Genomic DNA, 18,618 nt, shown 5'->3' on the forward strand with positions numbered 1-18,618 from the left:
TTCAGGACAGTTTTATGTAAGAGTAGGAAAATGTCGACCATTCCAGTTCTCAAATGCCAGCCAAGGGCTAACCTTACACATAAGCTTTTCCAAGGAATGCAGTCTCGGGTCTGCTGTGTTGACTCTTGGCTCTGGGCCAAAATTTCTTTGCAGACGTTGTTGTCAGTAGGTCCCCAGGCAGCAGCAAAAGACCAACTTGTAGTACTGCCTTCGGTGTACCTTTTGGGGGTCTGGGATATAGCCAGTCAAATGAAATTCCATTAACTCTAAGCGTTATCTTGGAAAGCCAAGTGGCTTTCTCCTTGAGTTTCTGTATGAACTTTTTTTTTTGTTTTTTGACATGGCCTGAGCCATCAGTTCAGGCCTACCATAATTTGGGCCAGTAATTTGAAGCAGAACTGAGAACCTTCCAGGGTTGAGACAGTGTCATCATACATTGTCAGCATACACAATAAATCCCTGAGGGCACATGTGGAACCCCTGGAAACAGTTTAAAAGTGTTAGGGTACCACAAACAAGATAGACATTAAGTAGTAAAAGTTAACAAGGCCTTCAGTGTGGCCTTATTTTTCTGGGACCTTTTACCCTAGGGTTCTCAAACCAGTCCACTTTATTCGGTTGAGACCTTGGTTTTGGATGGACTGAGGGCTCTTATTTCCAAACAGTTTTGCTCATCCATCATACCAGTTCATTTGCCTTACTAGTGTGAATGGCATCTGGAGGTGTTCAGCATGGGTATTCACCTGGGTGTGCTGTTAAGTGTGCTTGTAAGTTTGGCAGTTAGTTTATTTTTTAAAGATTTATTTATTTATTTGAAAGGCAGAGTTACAGAGAGGCAGAGACAGAGAGAGAGAGATCTTGCGTCTGCTGGTTCACTCCCCAAAAGGCCACAAGGGCTGGAGCTGGGCTGATCTGAAGCCAGGAGCCAGGAACTTTTTCCGGGTCTCTCAGGCAGGTTCAGGGGCCCAAGGACTTGGGCCATCCTCTACTGCTTTCCCAGGCTGTAGGAGAGAGCTGGATTGGAAATGAAGCAGCCAGGACTCAAACCAGTGCCCGCATGGGATACTGGCACTGCAGGCGCCGCTTTACCAGCTATGCCACAGTGCTGGCCCCAGGCAGTGTGTTTGAATTAAAAGCACTCCATGACAGCTTCTAGTCTTCCTTTAGGAAGAGGGGAAAACTTTCAGGAATAGTTCTGCAAAGCAAAAACCACTTTTTCCCCCCTCTTTTCTCCTGGCCTCTCCAGGTGCTGGGATTTATTTTTCCTTTACAAAATCAGGATATCCTATTCAGTAATGAAAACTTTGATTTTCTTTAAGCATCCAGACCTGCAAAAGCATTTTTTTAAAAAACTTAGTTTTTTATTTAGCTTACCATTTTTAAGAATCCGTCAGTATGAGGTCCTGAAGTTTCAAAATTTTTAAAAATAGATCTACACGGGGCCGGTGCTGTGGCAGAGCGGGTAAAGCCACTGCCTGCAGAGCCGGTATCCCCTATGGGCACCGGTTTGAGTCTCGGCTGCTCCACTTCCGATCCAGTTCTCTGCTATGACCTAGGAGAGCAGTAGAGGATGGCCCAGGTCTTTGGACCCCTGCATCTGCGTAGGAGACCTAGAAGAAGCTCCTGGGGCCTGGCTTCGGATTGGTGCAGCTTCGGCCATTGCGGTTATCTGGGGGGTGAACTAATGGATGGAAGACCTCTCTCTCTCTGCCTCGCCTTCTCTCTACTGTGTAACTCTGACTTTCAAATAAATAAATAAATCCTAGAAAAAAACATATTTATACTACCTCACACTCCTTTTGTCTTGATTATCTACTGGGTAGTCTAGAAAAGATAAATTCTTTCTGAGGACAGCTGCATTTGATAACCAAGTTTACTAAGGTGTGTGGACGAGAAGGTAAGAGAAATAGTCAAGTTGTTAAAACAGTGCTGCAGGGCTGGCGCCACCATAGCTCAATAGGCTAATCCTCCGCCTGCGGCGCCGGCACCCCGGGTTCTAGTCCCGGTCAGGGCGCCGGATTCTGTCCCGGTTGCCCCTCTTCCAGGCCAGCTCTCTGCTGTGGCCCGGGAGTGCAGTGGAGGATGGCCCAAGTACTTGGGCTCTGCATCCGTATGGGAGACCAGGAGAAGCACCTGGCTCCTGCCTTTGGATCAGCGCGATGCACTTGCCGTATCAGCCATTGGGGGGTGAACCAACGGAAAAAAGTAAGACCTTTCTCTCTCTCACTGTCCACTCTGTCTGTCCAAAAAAAAAAAAAAAAAAAAAAAAGACTCATCATATATATAGATTGAAAAAAAAAAATTGCTGCAGACTGCAATTAATCCAGAAAGCCAAACCCAAGTTAATACAGTGAGATATTTCAAGAAGGGGTCAAGAGTTTTATCTGTAAGGAGCATGTGAAAGGGTTACACCCTAGCAATATGCAGCTTCTGGCAGGAACCAAAATTAGGAATGCAGTTAGTCTCTGTATTAGTTATATAGATCCAGTTAGCAGCTTGATGTTTGGAGTTTTGTACAAAAGAATAAGCCCTTTTCTTGAGTATCTGTCAGTGATTGAGATAATTGAGCCAGAATCTGTTGTTTTAATGGCTCCACGGAGCAGTGTCTTTTAAATCTTAAACAGTCTTTGAGGCAAAATTCTGTTTATTAAACGGACATCTGCTTTCAGTTCAGCACAGGTTGTGTTGAGGTTGAAAAGCCCAGTGTCAGACCATCTCTGGTTTTAGCCTAGAGTTAGATCCTAGCCATTAAAATCTGTGATTCAAAAGTCTAAAAACACCAACAGCTTTTCTTTGGCAGTAGGAGAGCTCAGATGCTATAGGCTTATAGTTATATCCCAAGTGAAAGTGACATGAAAGCCTGTCCAAAGCCCTTTGAACTGTCGCTTTTTTTTTTTTTTTAAAGATTTTTGTTTGTTTGAAAGGCAGAGTTGCAGAGAGCAAGAGGGAGAGAGAGAGAGAGAGAGATCTTCCATCTGCTGAATCACCAAATGGCTGCAATGGCCAGGGCTGGGCCAAGCTGAAGCCAGGAGCCAGGAACTTCGTCTGGTCTCCCATGTGGGTGCAGGGGCCCAAGGACTTGGACCTCCATCTTCTATTACTCTCCCAGGCACATTAGCAGGAAGCTGGATCAGAAGTGGAACAGCCAGAACTTGAACTGGCACCCATATGGGATGCCAGCATTCCAAGAGGTGGCTTAACCCATTACACCACAGCACCGGCCCCTGATCTGTTAATCTTAAGAGTCCAAATTGATACACCCCAAAATATGCACATCAGTCTAGAAAATCATCAGCCTCTATGGATTAGACATCTGATTTCATAAGAGCTTAGGAGCAATGAAAAACTGCTTTTTAAAACTTTAGGGGTGGACATTTAGCACAGCAATAAAAATGCTTGGGATCCCCACATCCCATAATGAAATACCTAGGTTTGATAACTGGCTGTGGCTCCTAAATCTATCTTCTTGCTAATGTGTACCCCGGCAGATAGTGGGTGATGATGACTAAAGTAGTTGGTTCCCTGCCACCCACAAAGGAGATGAATTGAATTCCTGACTCCTGGCATTTGGAGGGTGAACCAGCAGACGAGAAGTGTTTCTTTCTCTCTCTCCCCTTTCCTCCTCTCTCATTCCCTCCACCTCCTCTCCCCCTCTCTGAAATAAAATAAATGCAAATTTAAAAAAGAAAGTAAAAAATTTGTTTCAAATCCAGAGTGAGAGAGAGAGAGCATGTGAGCGAGGTGCGATGAGGGTGGGGTGATGTAGGGTGTGGCTAGAAAGTACCCATCCTCTCTGATTCACCCCCCAAATGTCTGCAATGGCTGGGGCTGAGCCAGGGTGGAGCTGGAAACTCAATCCAGATCTCCCCTGGAGGTGGCAGGAACAACCACTTGCTGCCTCTTAGGATGTGCATTAGCAGGAAACTGCAATCAGGAGTAGAGCCAGAAGCTGAACCCCAGGCACTCCAGTGTGAGATCCTGGTGTCTTAACTATTAGATTAAACCCCCACCTTGAAAAACTGCCATTTTTTTTTTAATCTTTGTAAGTATATTTTGGTGGTGTGTTGCATAATAAGACACTGTCAGTGCTGCAACAGAAATAATGGAATGCCCATAGCAAATAATAATAATGACAATTTACTAGACAAGTTACAGTTTAATGATAGTGGTGGTGATTGTTTCATTTTATTATATTTTTTTACAATAAGGATATAGGCTTTATACTCCATACAAATGAAAAAAGAAATGGTTATTAAGAAACAGTCCCTGCCTCCACTCCCCTCAGAATACCTTCAACATATTAATTCCATAAGACAGCAAAATCACGACAAGTTTGATTTCAGACTTTGAATAAAAAGAAAAAGTACATAATGCAACAGCTGTTCAACTTCCAACTCCAGATAGGCACCATTAAACAAACAAACCCAGTATATGAAATTTAAAAGATGTTATCTCAAAAACAAAAAAGGAGAGGGAAGGAGGGTGGAAGGGAATATATTTATATTCTTAGAATTCTATCTATGAACTATATTGAATCTGTTAAAAACTAACTAAAAATTAAAATAAAAATTTTTTTAAAGTCAAAGTGTGTTTCTATCTGGAGATTTCCTTTGTTTTTATGATGTCTTCCTTTTTCCATATGCTCTAGTAGGTAAAACTTACAGGAAATACTATCTATTACAGAAATTTATTCTGTTTCTAATATTGAGAGTTTAAATGCCAGTTCCTTCAGCAGCCAGTAAAAGTTGTGTCCCTCTAACTTTTTACCTTTTGGTTACTTTTCCTAGTTGGGATGATCCCTTTACAATCCTGAAACAACAAGCATCTCACACACATTACATCAGTTTTATCCTACATCTAAATGCAGTAGCTGCAAAATTCAAAGCCATCTATTAATCCCTTTTCCCTCCATTGTTTTTCTCTCATTACACATTTAATGAAACCCTGAACAGGAAATTCAGCGTTTATAACGTGACCCTTAGAGTTGCTGGGAACCTCTGGCTGGCATGCAGAAATACCTGGATTTGATATCTCTGCAGCAACAACAGCAAGGAAGAGGAAACAGTAACAGAGTCCCTTCTCTTTCCCTCTTTTTCTACTTTATTTAAAGCTCTACTCTAGCCCTGGGCTCTCATTTAGTTCTTAACTTTCTCATACTTGGAGAGGAGAAAAACACAGACTTTTAACATTTTTGATGCTCTCAAATTCACCTTTGGTAATTTTAGGACATTTTTTCTCCCCACCTGGAGGCAAGAACAAAAACCAAAGATACAACTTAGAGCTTGTACCATTCTTCCCTCATTGTAGTTATTTGGCGTAACCAGAAGCAGCCTGGGGTTGAGAATGCTAACTTTCCTGGGTTAATTCTATTCATTTTCAGATTTCTTTCCTTTTTTCTGAAACTTAATTCCCATTGCAAGATATATTTTTATTTTCTTTTTCTTTTTTTTTTTTTTTAAAGATTTATTTATTTATTTACTTGAAAGAGTTACACAGAGAAGGAGAGGCAGAAAGAGAGAGAGAGGTCTTCCATCTGCTGGTTCACTCCCCAGTTGGCTGCAATGGCTGGAGCTGTGCTGATCTGAAGCAAGGAACCAGGAGCTTCTTCCGGGTCTCCCACGTGGGTGCAGGGGCCCAAGGACTTAGGCCATCTTCTGCTTTCCCAGGCCATGGAAGTGGAGCAGCCGGGTCTCAAGCCAGTGCCCATATGGAATGCCGACACTGCAGGCAGCAGCTTTACCCACTACACTACAGTGCCAGCCCCTGTTTTCGTTTTTATTTGAAAAGAGAGAGACAGAGAAAGACCTTCTGTTGGCTGGTTTACTCCCCAAATGTTCACAACAGCCAGTGCCTGGCCAAGTCGAAGCTAGAAGCCCAGAACTTAATCTGGGTCTGTGACATGGAGGGTCGGTACCCAAGTACTTGAACCATCAACTGCTACCTCACAGGGTACTCATTGACAGGATGCTGTATCAAAAGTGGAGGAGCTGGAACTTGAAGCAGGCACTGCCATATAGGATGCAGACGTCCCAAGCAGGATCTTAATTGCTGTGCCAAGTGCCTCCCCCTGCTCACCATTTTCAAATTTCTTGTATAACTTTTACCTCTCAAATCAGACAAACTCAGCTACTGTTTCATACCATGGATAATTTCATAGCCATCTGTATTAGTCAGTTTTGCATTACTGTGCTACCTTTGAAGAAAAAAAGGTTTGTTTAGTTCATGGTTTTGAAGGCTGAAAGTCTAATATTGCATGGGGCAGGCTCTGGCAAGGCCCTTTCCCTTGACTGCCTAATGGCAGATGCAGTATGTGGGAGAGCGGTCACATAGTGAAGCAGAAACCAAAGACTGGGTGGGGCCAGGCTCAAGCTTTTATAACAGTGCTTTAGTGAGAAATAACCAGCTTCCAAATGTCCTCCCCAAGAAGAGTCTCACAAGACAAGATTAACTTCTGTAGCAACTAATTATCGCAAAGTTTATGTCATGAGGAAATTCATTATGGACTTAGTGCCCTTTGTTTCTATTGGGAGCTAATCATGAATGCACGCTGTGCCTGGCATATAACCAAAATTCCAGACTCCCAAAAGGAAAGCAAGTGTTCAACATAAATCACAATTTGTATAAACAGCTTAGGTACAAGAAATTCCTATCAAGGAATAGTGGAAACACACTGAAAATTAGAGTGTCCAGATACCAGCTAAGTTCCTACATTGTAAACAGGTCTTTCTAAGGATAGCAATTTTAGGCCTTCTATAATAACTTTATTCTGCATACTAGTTAGATGGTGTATCAATTGAAATGTAGGTGTAAGAAACAGCTGAGACCTCTTAAATAAGATTCATAGTATGTGTACATGAATTTTAATAAACTTTTGAGTGTGGTGAGTTTTCCTTTTAGAGGGGATTTGCCAGTCTCTGTTGATGTGATTTATTTTCTAAAATAGCATGTGTTCTCTGAGTGCTTCTAACTGGGAAAAGGAGCATGGAATGATCGTGTTCTCTGCTTAAGGCATACTTCTAAGCATGCATCCATGGTTAATAGTTAAAACCTTATACTTGCTGCAATTGGTGGCCTTAACAAAATACTGAAAAAAAAAATCTTGATCTCTTTGGAGTACCTAAAGAAGTCCAATTTGTAGTCTTTTTAAGTAAAAGGAATAATATATGTCCTGTAATAACATCACAAAAATTGTAAAACCTATAGTTGTTTTTATCATTCTAAATCTGAGTTAATAGTCAGTTTTTGTCATAGCAAAATACCTGAAGTAGGCTGCTTATGAAGAAAGGGGGTTTATTTAACTCACAGATTTGGAGACAGGACCTCCAAAAAGCATGGTACTGGCTTGGATGAGGTCCCACACCTTCCCCTTAGCTATGTCACATCATGGTATGGGTCTGACCTTATGGAATCACTTTTCAAAGGCCCCACTTCTCAACACCCTAGTAGGATTTAGTTTCTACCCTTTTAACACCATTGCCACACACATGACTTTGCAAAGGGGAATGAAGGAAGGGGGACCAAACCACATTTATTTTGCACTGAGGCATGAAAATCATGTACTGATATAAAGGTACATTAGCTATTTGAGGTTTGTTCCCTTTTTCTTATAATCTGTATCTTTGTTTCTCACTTGGGGTAATATTGACATTCTGAGTAATGTGAGAGATTGTCCTGGATATTGTGATGTTCATCACCTTTGGCCTTCACCTTTATAAACTTCAGTAGTGGAACACTCTGTGTGCCCTTCTCAACCACTGCTATTACATCATAAAAAGTTACCGCTCAGCTGAAAACTGCTGCTCTAGATCCGCGTTGTTAGGTTTAATTCTGGTCTGTGAAATTAAAAACATAAACAATAAGTTATTTTCAACTTTTGAGACATTTGTAAGAAAATTCATCTTTAGTATAAATAATATTTAAAAGGGGCAGGTGTTGTAGCATAGTGGGTTAAGCCACTTGCCTAGAAGAATTCCTGCATCCCATATTGGAGTGCCATTTGAGTCCTCGGTGCTATGCTTCCCATTCAGCTTCCTGCAAAATGCCTGTGTGGTAGCAGACGATGGGCCAAATTCTTGGGTTCCTGCCATCCATTTGGGAGACCCAGCTGGAGTTCTTGGCTTTGGCCTGACACAGCCCTGGCTGTTGTGGACACATAGAGAGGGAACCAGTAGATGGAGGATCTCTCTATTTTCTGTCTCTCCCTCTTATTCACTTGCCTTTCAAATAAATTATTAAATCTTTTAATATTTTTAAAAGGTGTCTCTTTTGTTGCTGAGTGGGTTTTTATGACACCACCTTCCCCTCATTTTTCTGTGCCTCTGTAGTTCACTTCACTTGAGTTAGCTAACTCTGTATGATTCTTAAATGTTAGTTTCTTCCAGAGTTCCATTTTCCTAATTCTTTTACCTGAATTCTGTGTCTGTATGTAAATAGTCCTGATTATTCTCCTGACTTGAACTGCCTTGTCACCATTTTTTTTTGCTTGCTTATATCTGTCTCTAAGTTCCATAAATACTATAAAAGCAGGATGATAAAAATCTTTATTCATAGTCTGTAGCCAGAAATCTAGAAGCATTCTTCAGTATCTTATTTTTTTTTAAGGTCTTTTTTTTTTTTTTTTTTTTTTTTATTTGAGAGGTAGAGTTACAGACAGTAAGAGGAAGAGACAGAGAGAAGGGTCTTCCTTCCATTGGTTCACACCCCAGATGGCCACAATGGCTGGAACTGCACTGATCTGAAGCCAGGAGCCAGGTGCTTCCTTCCAGTCTCCCACCTGGGGACAGGGGCCCATACACTTGGGCCATCTTCCACTGCTATCCCAGGCCACAGCGGAGAGCTGGATTGGAAGAGGAGTAGCGGAGACTAGAACCAGTGCCCATATGGGATGCCAGCACCACAGACAGAGGATTAACCTACTACGCGATGGCGCCGGCCCCGTTATCTTATTGTTTTTTAACCTCAATATATCTAAATGATTATTGGGTTTTGTAGATTTTTGATAAAATCTCTTGAATTTCTTTTCCATTCTAGCTGGCTTTTTTTTTTTTTACTACTGTCTATTGTATGAACAATTACATTAGTCCTTTGTTATATCTTTCTGTGTTAATTACCTATTGCTGCATAACAAATTACTCTAAAACTTAGCAACTTCAAAACTTATTTTACAGTTTCTAAAGGTCAGGAATCTTTTTTTTTTTTTTTTACTTTTATTTAATGAATATAAATTTCAAAAGTACGGCTTATGGATTACAATGGCTTCCCCCCATAACATCCCTCCCACCCGCAACCCTCCCCTTTCCCACTCCCTCTCCCCTTCCATTCACATGAGGATTCATTTTCAGTTCTCTTTATATACAGACGATCAGTTTAGCATACATTAAGTAAAGATTTCAACAGTTTGCTCCCACACAGAAACATAAAGTGAAAAATAATAGATGATTTTTTTAAATGATGATGAAATCAGATCAGACCTATTGTCATGTTTAATCCCAGCGAGAGTCAAGTTGGGAATTGCTAATTTCTTCTTTTTTTTTTTTTTTTTTAACAGAAGATCAGTTTAGTATACATTAAGTAAAGATTTCAACAGTTTGCACCCCCATAGAAACACAAAGTGAAATATACTGTTTGAGTACTCGTTATAGCATTAAGCCTCAATGTACAGTACATTAAGGACAGAGATCCTACATGAGGAGTAAGTGCACAGTGACTCCTGTTGTTGACTTTACAAATTGACACTGCTGTTTATGGCATCAGTAATCTCCCTATGCACCAGTCATGAGTTTCCAAGGCTATGGAAGCCTTATGAGTTCTCCGACTCTTATCTTGTTTAGACAAGGTCATAGTCAAAGTGGAGGTTCTCTCCTCCCTTCAGAGAAAGGTACCTCCTTCTTTGAAGACCTGTTCTTTCCACTGGGATCTCACACACAGAGATCTTTCATTTAGTTGTTGTTGTTGTTGTTTTTTTTTTTTTTTTTGCCAGAGTGTCTTGGCTTTCCATGCCTGAAATACTCTCATGGGCTTTTCAGCCAGATCGGAATGCCTTTAGGGCTGATTCTGAGGCCACAGTGCTGTTTAGGACATCCGCCATTCTATGAGTCTGCTGTGTATCTCGCTTCCCATGTTGGATCACTCTCCCCTTTATTTATTCTATCGGTTAGTATTAGCAGGTACTAGACTTATGTGCTCCCTTTGACTCTTAGTCATTTCATTATGATCAATTGTGAACTGAAATTGATCACTTGGACTAGTGAGATGGCATTGGTACATGCCACCTTGATGGGATTAAATTGGAGTCCCCTGGTATGTTTCTAACTCTACCATTTGGGGCAGGTCAGCTTGAGCATGTCCCAAATTGTACATCTCTTCCCTCTCTTATCCCCACTCTTATATTTAACAGGGATCACATTTCAGTTAAATTTCAACACTTAAGAATAACTGTGTATTAATTACAGAATTAAACCAGTCATATTAAGTAGAACAGACGAAAAAAAAACTACTAAGAGGGATAATGTATTAAGTTGTTCATTAACAGTCAGGGCTATGCTGATCAAGTCACCGTTTCTCATAGTGTCGATTTCACTTCAACAGGTTTCCTTTTTGGTGTTCAGTCAGTTGTCACCGATCAGGGCGAACATATGGTATTTGTCCCTTTGGGACTGGCTTATTTCCCTCAGCATGATGTGTTCCAGATTCCTCCATTTTGTTGCAAATGACTGGATTTCGTTGTTTGTTACTGTGGTATAGTATTCTAAAGAGTACATATCCCATAATTTCTTTATCCAGTCTACCGTTGATGGGCATTTAGGTTGGTTCCAGGTCTTGGCTATTGTGAATTGTGCTGTAATAAACATCAGGGTGCAGACCGCTTTTTTGTTTGCCAATTTAAATTCCTTTGGGTAAATTCCAAGGAGTGGGATGGCTGGGTCGAATGGTAGGGTTATATTCAGGTTTCTGAGGAATCTCCAGACTGACTTCCATAGTGGCTTGACCAGTTTGCATTCCCACCAACAGTGGGTTAGTGTCCCTTTTTCCCCGCATCCTCACCAGCATCTGTTGTTGGTAGATTTCTGTATGTGAGCCATTCTAACCGGGGTGAGGTGAAACCTCATTGTGGTTTTGATTTGCATTTCCCTGATTGCTAGTGACCTTGAACATTTTTTCATGTGCCTGTTGGCCATTTGGATTTCCTCTTTTGAAAAATGTCTATTGAGGTCCTTGGCCCATCTCTTAAGTGGGTTGTTGGTTTTGTTTTTGTGGAGTTTCTTGATCTCTTTGTAGATTCTGGTTATTAACCCTTTATCTGTTGCATAGTTTGCAAATATTTTTTCCCATTCTGTCGGTTGTCTCTTCACTCTCCTGACTGTTTCTTTTGCAGTACAGAAACTTCTCAATTTGATGCAATCCCAATAGTTGATTTTGGCTTTGACTGCCTGTGCCTCCCGGGTCTTTTCCAGAAATTCTTTGCCTGTGCCAATATCTTGCTGCATAACAAATTACTCTAAAACTTAGCAACTTCAAAACTTATTTTACAGTTTCTAAAGGTCAGGAATCTTAAAATGATTTAGCTGAATTGTTTTAGGTCAGGGTCTGCCATGATGTCAGGTTTCAGCAAAAGAGCTAGCCCTAGGTTCAACTTGATCTTTTTCCAGGCTCACACGTGATTGTTGCCAAGTCCTAGATTTATTTGCTATTGACGAATGACTTCAGTTCCGCACTATGTGGTTCCCTCCTTAGGGCTGTTTACCATGTGACACCTTTGCCTGCCTAGAGCAAGTTCATTGGTTAATGACAGAAACATATTTTGAGAAATGCATCATTAGGCAATTCTTTGTGCAGAAATCATAGAGTGTACTTACATTACACAAAGCTAGATAATATTAGGTCTGTCATTGAAATTTTTTTTTTTTAACTCATGAGAGAGGCTGAGAATGATTGGCAGAGACAGAGTTCCCATCTGCTTTTCACTCCCCAAATGCCTGTAACAGCCAGAGCTGGGTCAGGCTGAAGCCAGAAGCTAGGAACTCTGTCCATATCTTCCACATGGGTGGCAGGGACCCAACTACTTCAACTCTTGCCTGCTACCTCCCAGGGTCTGCATTTAGTTGGAAGCTAGAATTGGGAACAGAGCTTGAACTCCAACTCAGGCACTCCAGTATGTGGTATAAGCATCTTATAGGCCAAAGGCCCACCTCTACATACTGTTAGTAAATTTTTAAAAATAAGTAGGAATGTACTCTAAAACAATAATAGAATACATGGTATAGATAATACATAAATCAGTAACATAGTCCTTATCATTATCAGACGTAATGTCCTATACATAATTGTATGTGCTGTACTTTATATCACTGGCAGTGCAATAAGTAAGTTTGTTTACAACAGCACTATGGCAGCTGTAGTATTATTAAGTGATAGAACTTTTTGGCTTCATTATAGTCTTATGGGACTACCTCTGTGTGTGTGACATGTTGAAGGAAACATTGTTATGTAGTCCATAACGATAATCCAAAGAGAGAGTACTTCCAAGATAGAAGTCAGGGTTTTTTGTTTTTTTTTTTCCTATCATTAAACATCACTTCTGCCACATGCTGCTGTTCACACAGATAAACCCTTGTGCACTATAGGAGGGAACTGTATGAGGGTGCTTCAGAAAGTTTGTGGAAAAAGGAATTAAAGAGTCACCAGAAATTAGTACAAAGAGTTGTGTGTCAACAAACAGGGAAATCTGTCAGAAATGGATAGATTCCTGGACACATACAACCTACCTAAATTGAACCCTCAAGACATAGAAAACCGGGCTGGCGCCATGGCTCACTTGGTTAATCCTCCGCCTTCAGTGCCGGCATCTCATATAGGCACCGGCATCTCATATAGGTGCTGATCTCTAGTCCTGGTTACTCCTCTTCCAGCCCAGCTTTCTGCTGTGGCCCGGGAATGCAGTGGAGGATGGCTCAAGTGCTTGGGCCCCTGCCCCCATGTGGGAGACCAGAAGGAAGCACCTAGCTCCTGCCTTTGGATCCGCGCAGTGTGCTGGCTGTAGCAGCCATTTGGGGGTGAACCAATGGAAGGAAGACCTTTCTCTCTGTCTCTCTCACTGTCTAACTCTGCCTGTCAAAAACAAAACAAAACAAAACAAAAAAAAAAAACCACCATAGAAAACCTAAACAGACCCATAACCGAGTCAGAAATTGAATCAGTAATAAAGGCCCTCCCAACAAAGAAAAGCCCAGGACCAGATGGATTCACTGCTGAATTCTACCAGACATTTAAAGAAGAACTAACTCCAATTCTTCTCAAACTATTCAGAACAATTGAGAGATAGAGAATCCTCCCAAATTCTTTCTGTGAAGTCAGCATCACCTTAATCCCTAAGCCTGAAAAAGATGCAGCATTGAAAGAAAATTACAGACCAATATCCCTGATGAACATAGATGCAAAAATCCTCAATAAGATTCTGGCCAATAGAATGCAACAACACATCAGAAAGATCATCTACCCAGACCAAGTGGGATTTATCCCTGGTATGCAGGGATGGTTCAACATTCGCAAATCAATCAGTGTGATACACCGCATTAACAGACTGCAGATGAAAAACCATTTGATTATCTCAATAGATGCAGAGAAAGCATATGATAAAATACAACACCCGTTCATGATGAAAACTCTAAGCAAATTGGAACATTTGCTTAAAAAGGAACATTCCTCAATACAATCAAAGCAATTTATGAAAAAACCACGGCCAGCATCCTTTTGAATGGGGAAAAGTTGGAAGCATTTCCACTGAGATCTGGTACCAGACAGGATGCCCACTCTCACCACTGCTGTTCAATATAGTACTGGAAGTTTTAGCCAGAGCCATTAGTCAAGAAAATGAAATTAAAGGGGTACAAATTGGGAAGGAAGAACTCAAACTATCCCTCATTGCAGATGATATAATTCTTTATTTAGGGGATCCAAAGAACTCTACTAAGAGACTATTGGAACTCATAGAAGAGTTTGGCAAAGTAGCAGGATATAAAATCGATGCACAAAAATCAACAGCCTTGGTATACACAGACAATGCCACGGCTAAGAAAGAACTTCTAAGATCAATCGCGTTTATAATAGCTACAAAAACAATCAAATACCTTGGAATAAACTTAACCATGGATGTCAAAGATCTCTACAATGAGAATTATAAAACCTTAAAAAAGAAATAGAAGAGGATACCAAAAAATGGAAAAATCTTCCATGCTCATGTATTGGAAGAATCAATATCATCAAAATGTCCATTCTCCCAAAAGCAGTTTATAGATTCAGTGCGATACTGATCAAAATACCAAAGACATTCTAATCAGATCTGGAAAAAATGATACTGAAATTCATATGGAGGCACAGGAGACCTCGAATAGCTAAAGAATCTTGTACAACAAAAACAAAGCCAGAAGTATCAATACCAGATTTCAAGACATACTACAGGGCAGTTATAATGAAAACAACATGGTACTGGTACAGAAACAGATGGATAGACCAATGGAACAGAATTGAAACACCAGAAATCAATCCAAACATCCACAGCCAACTGATAGTTGATCAAAGATCTAAAACCAATTCCTGGAGCAAGGACAGTCTATTCAACAAATGGTGCTGGGAAAACTGGATCTCCACATGCAGAAGCATGAAGCAAGACCCCTACTTTACACCTTACACAAAAATTCACTCAACATGGATTAAAGATCTAAATCTATGACCCAACACCATCAAATTATTAGAGAACATTGGCTCCTGGCTTTGGATCGGTGAAGCTCCGGGCCTTTCAGCCAACTGGGGAGTGAGCGAATGGATGTAAGACCCCCCTCCCTCCCTCCCTCTGCCTCTCTGCCTCTCTGCCTCTCTTTCTCTCTTTCTCTCTTTCTCTCTCTGTGTAACTCTGATTTTCATGTAAATAAATAAATCTTTAAAAAAAATTTCCTGGCCGGCGCCGCGGCTCACTAGGCTAATCCTCCGCCTAGCGGCGCCGGCACACCAGGTTCTAGTCCCGGTCGGGGCGCCGGATTCTGTCCCGGTTGCCCCTCTTCCAGGCCAGCTCTGTGCTGTGGCCAGGGAGTGCAGTGGAGGATGGCCCAGGTGCTTGGGCCCTGCACCCCATGGGAGACCAGGAGAAGCACCTGGCTCCTGGCTCCTGCCATCGGATCAGCGCGGTGCGCCGGCCGCAGCGCGCCGGCCGCGGCGGCCATTGGAGGGTGAACCAACGGCAAAGGAAGACCTTTCTCTCTGTCTCTCTCTCTCACTGTCCACTCTGCCTGTCAAAAAAAAAAAAAAAAAATTCCAATACATTTGTGTCCAACTTCTTGGATTTCTAATCAATTTTGCTGTATATTTTGATGCATGCTTTGGTGTAAATAGGCTAGCATATTTTCTTAAATAATTTCTAATCATTATATGATGTTTGTTTATTTCTTTTAACCTTAAATTCCTCTTTGGATAACGTTATTATTACCAGTCTGCTTTCCTCTGGTTTGTGTTTGGTAGCTCTCAATATAGACTATCCGTGTGTGTATGTGTGTGTGTGTGTTTTAAAAATTTACTTATTTATTTCAAAGGCAGAGTGATGGGGAAAAACGGAGAGTGAGCACTTTTATTCATTGGCTCACTCTGACAGATGCCTGCAACCATTGGGGTTAGACCAGGCTAAAGCCAGGAGGAATAAACTACATCTAGATTTCCCATGCGGATGACAGGGACCCAGGTATTTGTACCATCATATGCTGCCTCATAGGCACATTAGCAGGAAACTAGATCAGAAACACAGAGTATGAGAAACTGAAGACTGGCACTCTAAAATGGGATGCAGGCTTTGTAAGCAGCAGCTTAACCACCTGTGCCACAATGCCCACCTCATATTGTGATAAAATGTTTATTACATAAAATTTATCATTTGGTCATTTTAAAAATTTGTATTTTTAATTAAAAGAAACCTTAGCAGGAAGCAGGATCAGATGCATTTATTTATTTGAAGGGAAGAGTTACAGAGAGGCAGAGGCAGACAGAGACATTAATTATAATACTGTGTGATGTTTAATTGTGTTGTACCTTCCCAGAACTTTATCATCTTCAACAGAAACTCTATACCCATTAAATAATAGCTCCCCATGACCCCTCCTTTTTTTTAAAAAAAAATTTATTTATTTATTTGAAAGAGATATACAGAGAGGGAAGGAGAGGGAGAGAGAGAGAGGTCTTCCATCCGATGGTTCACTCCAGTTGGCTGCAACAGCCAGAGCTATGCTGATCCAAAGCCAGGAGCCAGGAAGTTCTTCTGGGTCTCCGACGTGGTTGCAGAGGCCCAAGGACTTGGGCCATCTTCTACTGCTTTCCCAGGCCATAGCAGAGAGCTGTATCGGAAGAGGGGCAGCTGGGACTAGAACCGGTGCCCAAATGGGATGCCAGTGCTTCAGGCCAGGGCGTTAACCTGCTGTACCACAGCTCCAGCCCCGACCCTTCATCTTAGTACCTGGTAACCTCAATTCTATTCTTTGTAAATTTGTCTATTTAGGTAGCTCATATACATTAATTCCCTCTAATTTGTGGTCTCACTTTCTGTGGTTTCAGTTACCTACAGTCAGCCATGGTCTGAAAATATTAAATGGAAAGTTCCAGATAAAAGCAATTCATGAATTTCAGTTTCATATCATTCTGAGTCATATGATAAAATATTGTCCCATCCTACCTGGGATATGAATCATCTGTCCAGCATATCCATGCTTTGTGTGCCATTCTTCATCAGTCACTTAGTGGTTAGGTTACCTTTGTTATCAGATTGACTGTTGCGGTACCATAGTACTTGGATTCAGGTATCCCATATGTTACTTACTAATGGTCCCAAAGTGGAATAGTAGTGATACTGGTTATTTGGATGCGCCAAAGAGAAATAGTAATGTGCTTTCTTTAACTGAAAATATGAAAGTACAATAAGATATTTTGAGAGAGACCACATTTATGTAAATTATTACAGCATATTGTTTTGTGTTATTACTAGTTGTTATTATTTTGCTGTACCTGATGTATGAATCAAAATTTACAAGGCACAGCACGTGAGACAGAGGGTTAAGCCCCAGTTTGAGTCCCAGCTGCTCTGCTTCCAATCCAGCTGCCTGCTAATGTACTGGTGCTATTTGAAGAGTAAACCAGCAGATAGAAGATACTTTCATTTTCTCCTTCTCCCTCTGTCACTATGCTTTTTAAATAAATAAAGTAAATCTTAAAAAAAAAAAAAAACCCTTATTTGTAGGAAAAACATAGTACACCTACAGGGTGCAGTACTATATGTGGCTTGCTGGCGCCTTGGCTCACTAGGCTAATCCTCCACCTGCAGCGCCGGCACCCCAGGTTCTAGTCCCGGTTGGGACGCCGGATTCTGTCCCAGTTGCTCCTCTTCCAGTCCAGCTCTCTGCTGTGGCCCGGGAAGGCAGTGGAGGGTGGCCCAAGTGCTTGGGCCTTGCACCCACATGGGAGACCAGGAGGAAGAACCTGGCTCCTGGCTTCGGATCTGCGCAGCGTGCTGGCTGTGGCAGCCATTTGGGGGGTGAACAAACGGAAGAAAAAAGACCTTTCTCTATCTCTCATTCACTTCCCAGATGGCCACAACGGCTGGTGCTAGGCCGATCTGAAGCCAGAAGCTGTTTCTGGGTCCCACATGGGTGAAGAGTCCCAAGTACTTCCACTGCTTTCCCAGGCCATAGCAGGGAGCTGATTTGGAAGCGGAGCAGCTGGGTCTCGAACTGACACCCATATGAGATGCCAGCACTGCAGGTGGCAGCTTTACCCGCTATACCACAGCTCCAGCCCCAGTTTTTTATCTTGAAGTATAACATTTTATACATTTTGTCTTGAAATATAACAGAATGCATGACTAGAAGTACATGCAGCTATATAGGTAAATATCAGGAATAATGTTTAATGAAAAAAGTTATTTGATATGATTTCTGTAAAGTTCAAAATCTTCATATTACATTCACTGATAAAACTTGGGGGAAACATTCTGGCTTGATTATATTTATGAAAATTGTCCAAGGTATGAGCATTCGGCCTAGAGATTATGACAATAGGTTATTACACCTGTGTCTCACTTTGGACTGCCTGGGTTTGGCTCTCGGCTCAGACTCCTGATTCCAACTTTCTGCTAATACACACCGTGGGAGATAGCAGTGATAGTTCAAGTGTTTGGATTCTTGCCATTCATGTTGGAGGCCTGGCTTAGATTCCTGGCACCTGGCTTTGACCCTCCCCCCCCCTTCCTGGCCTTTGTGAGCATTTGGAGAATGGGCTAGCACATGGGAAAGTGCTCACTCTCTCCCCATCTGTCTCTCTGTCCCTTACATTAAAAAAAAAAAAAAAAATTGGGGGCTGAGGCTGTGGTGTAGTGGATAAAGCTGCCACCTGCAGCACTGGCATCCCATGTGGATACCAGTTCATGTCCTAGCTGCTCCACTTCCAAACCAGCTCCCTGCACAATAGAGGGCCTGCAACCACATAGGAGACCCCAAAGAAGCTGCTGGCTCCTTGCTTGGGGTCTTCCCAGCTCTGGCCACTGCAGCCATTTGGGGAATGAATCAGCAGATGGAAGATTTCTCTCTGTCT

General features: G+C 41.7%; 1 protein-coding gene across 1 annotated transcript in view; it reads left to right on the plus strand.

Annotated features, from left to right (window-relative positions):
• CUL5 (cullin 5) overlaps nucleotides 1-18,618 on the plus strand; it is a gene marked incomplete at its 5' end in the record, with an annotated part of 135,759 nt that overhangs the window by 30,404 nt on the left and 86,737 nt on the right.

This window comes from Oryctolagus cuniculus, chromosome 1, assembly GCF_051225735.1.
Source record: "Oryctolagus cuniculus isolate XC-2025 breed Fujian yellow rabbit chromosome 1, ASM5122573v1, whole genome shotgun sequence".
In the NCBI taxonomy this organism is placed as follows: Eukaryota; Metazoa; Chordata; class Mammalia; order Lagomorpha; family Leporidae; genus Oryctolagus; species Oryctolagus cuniculus.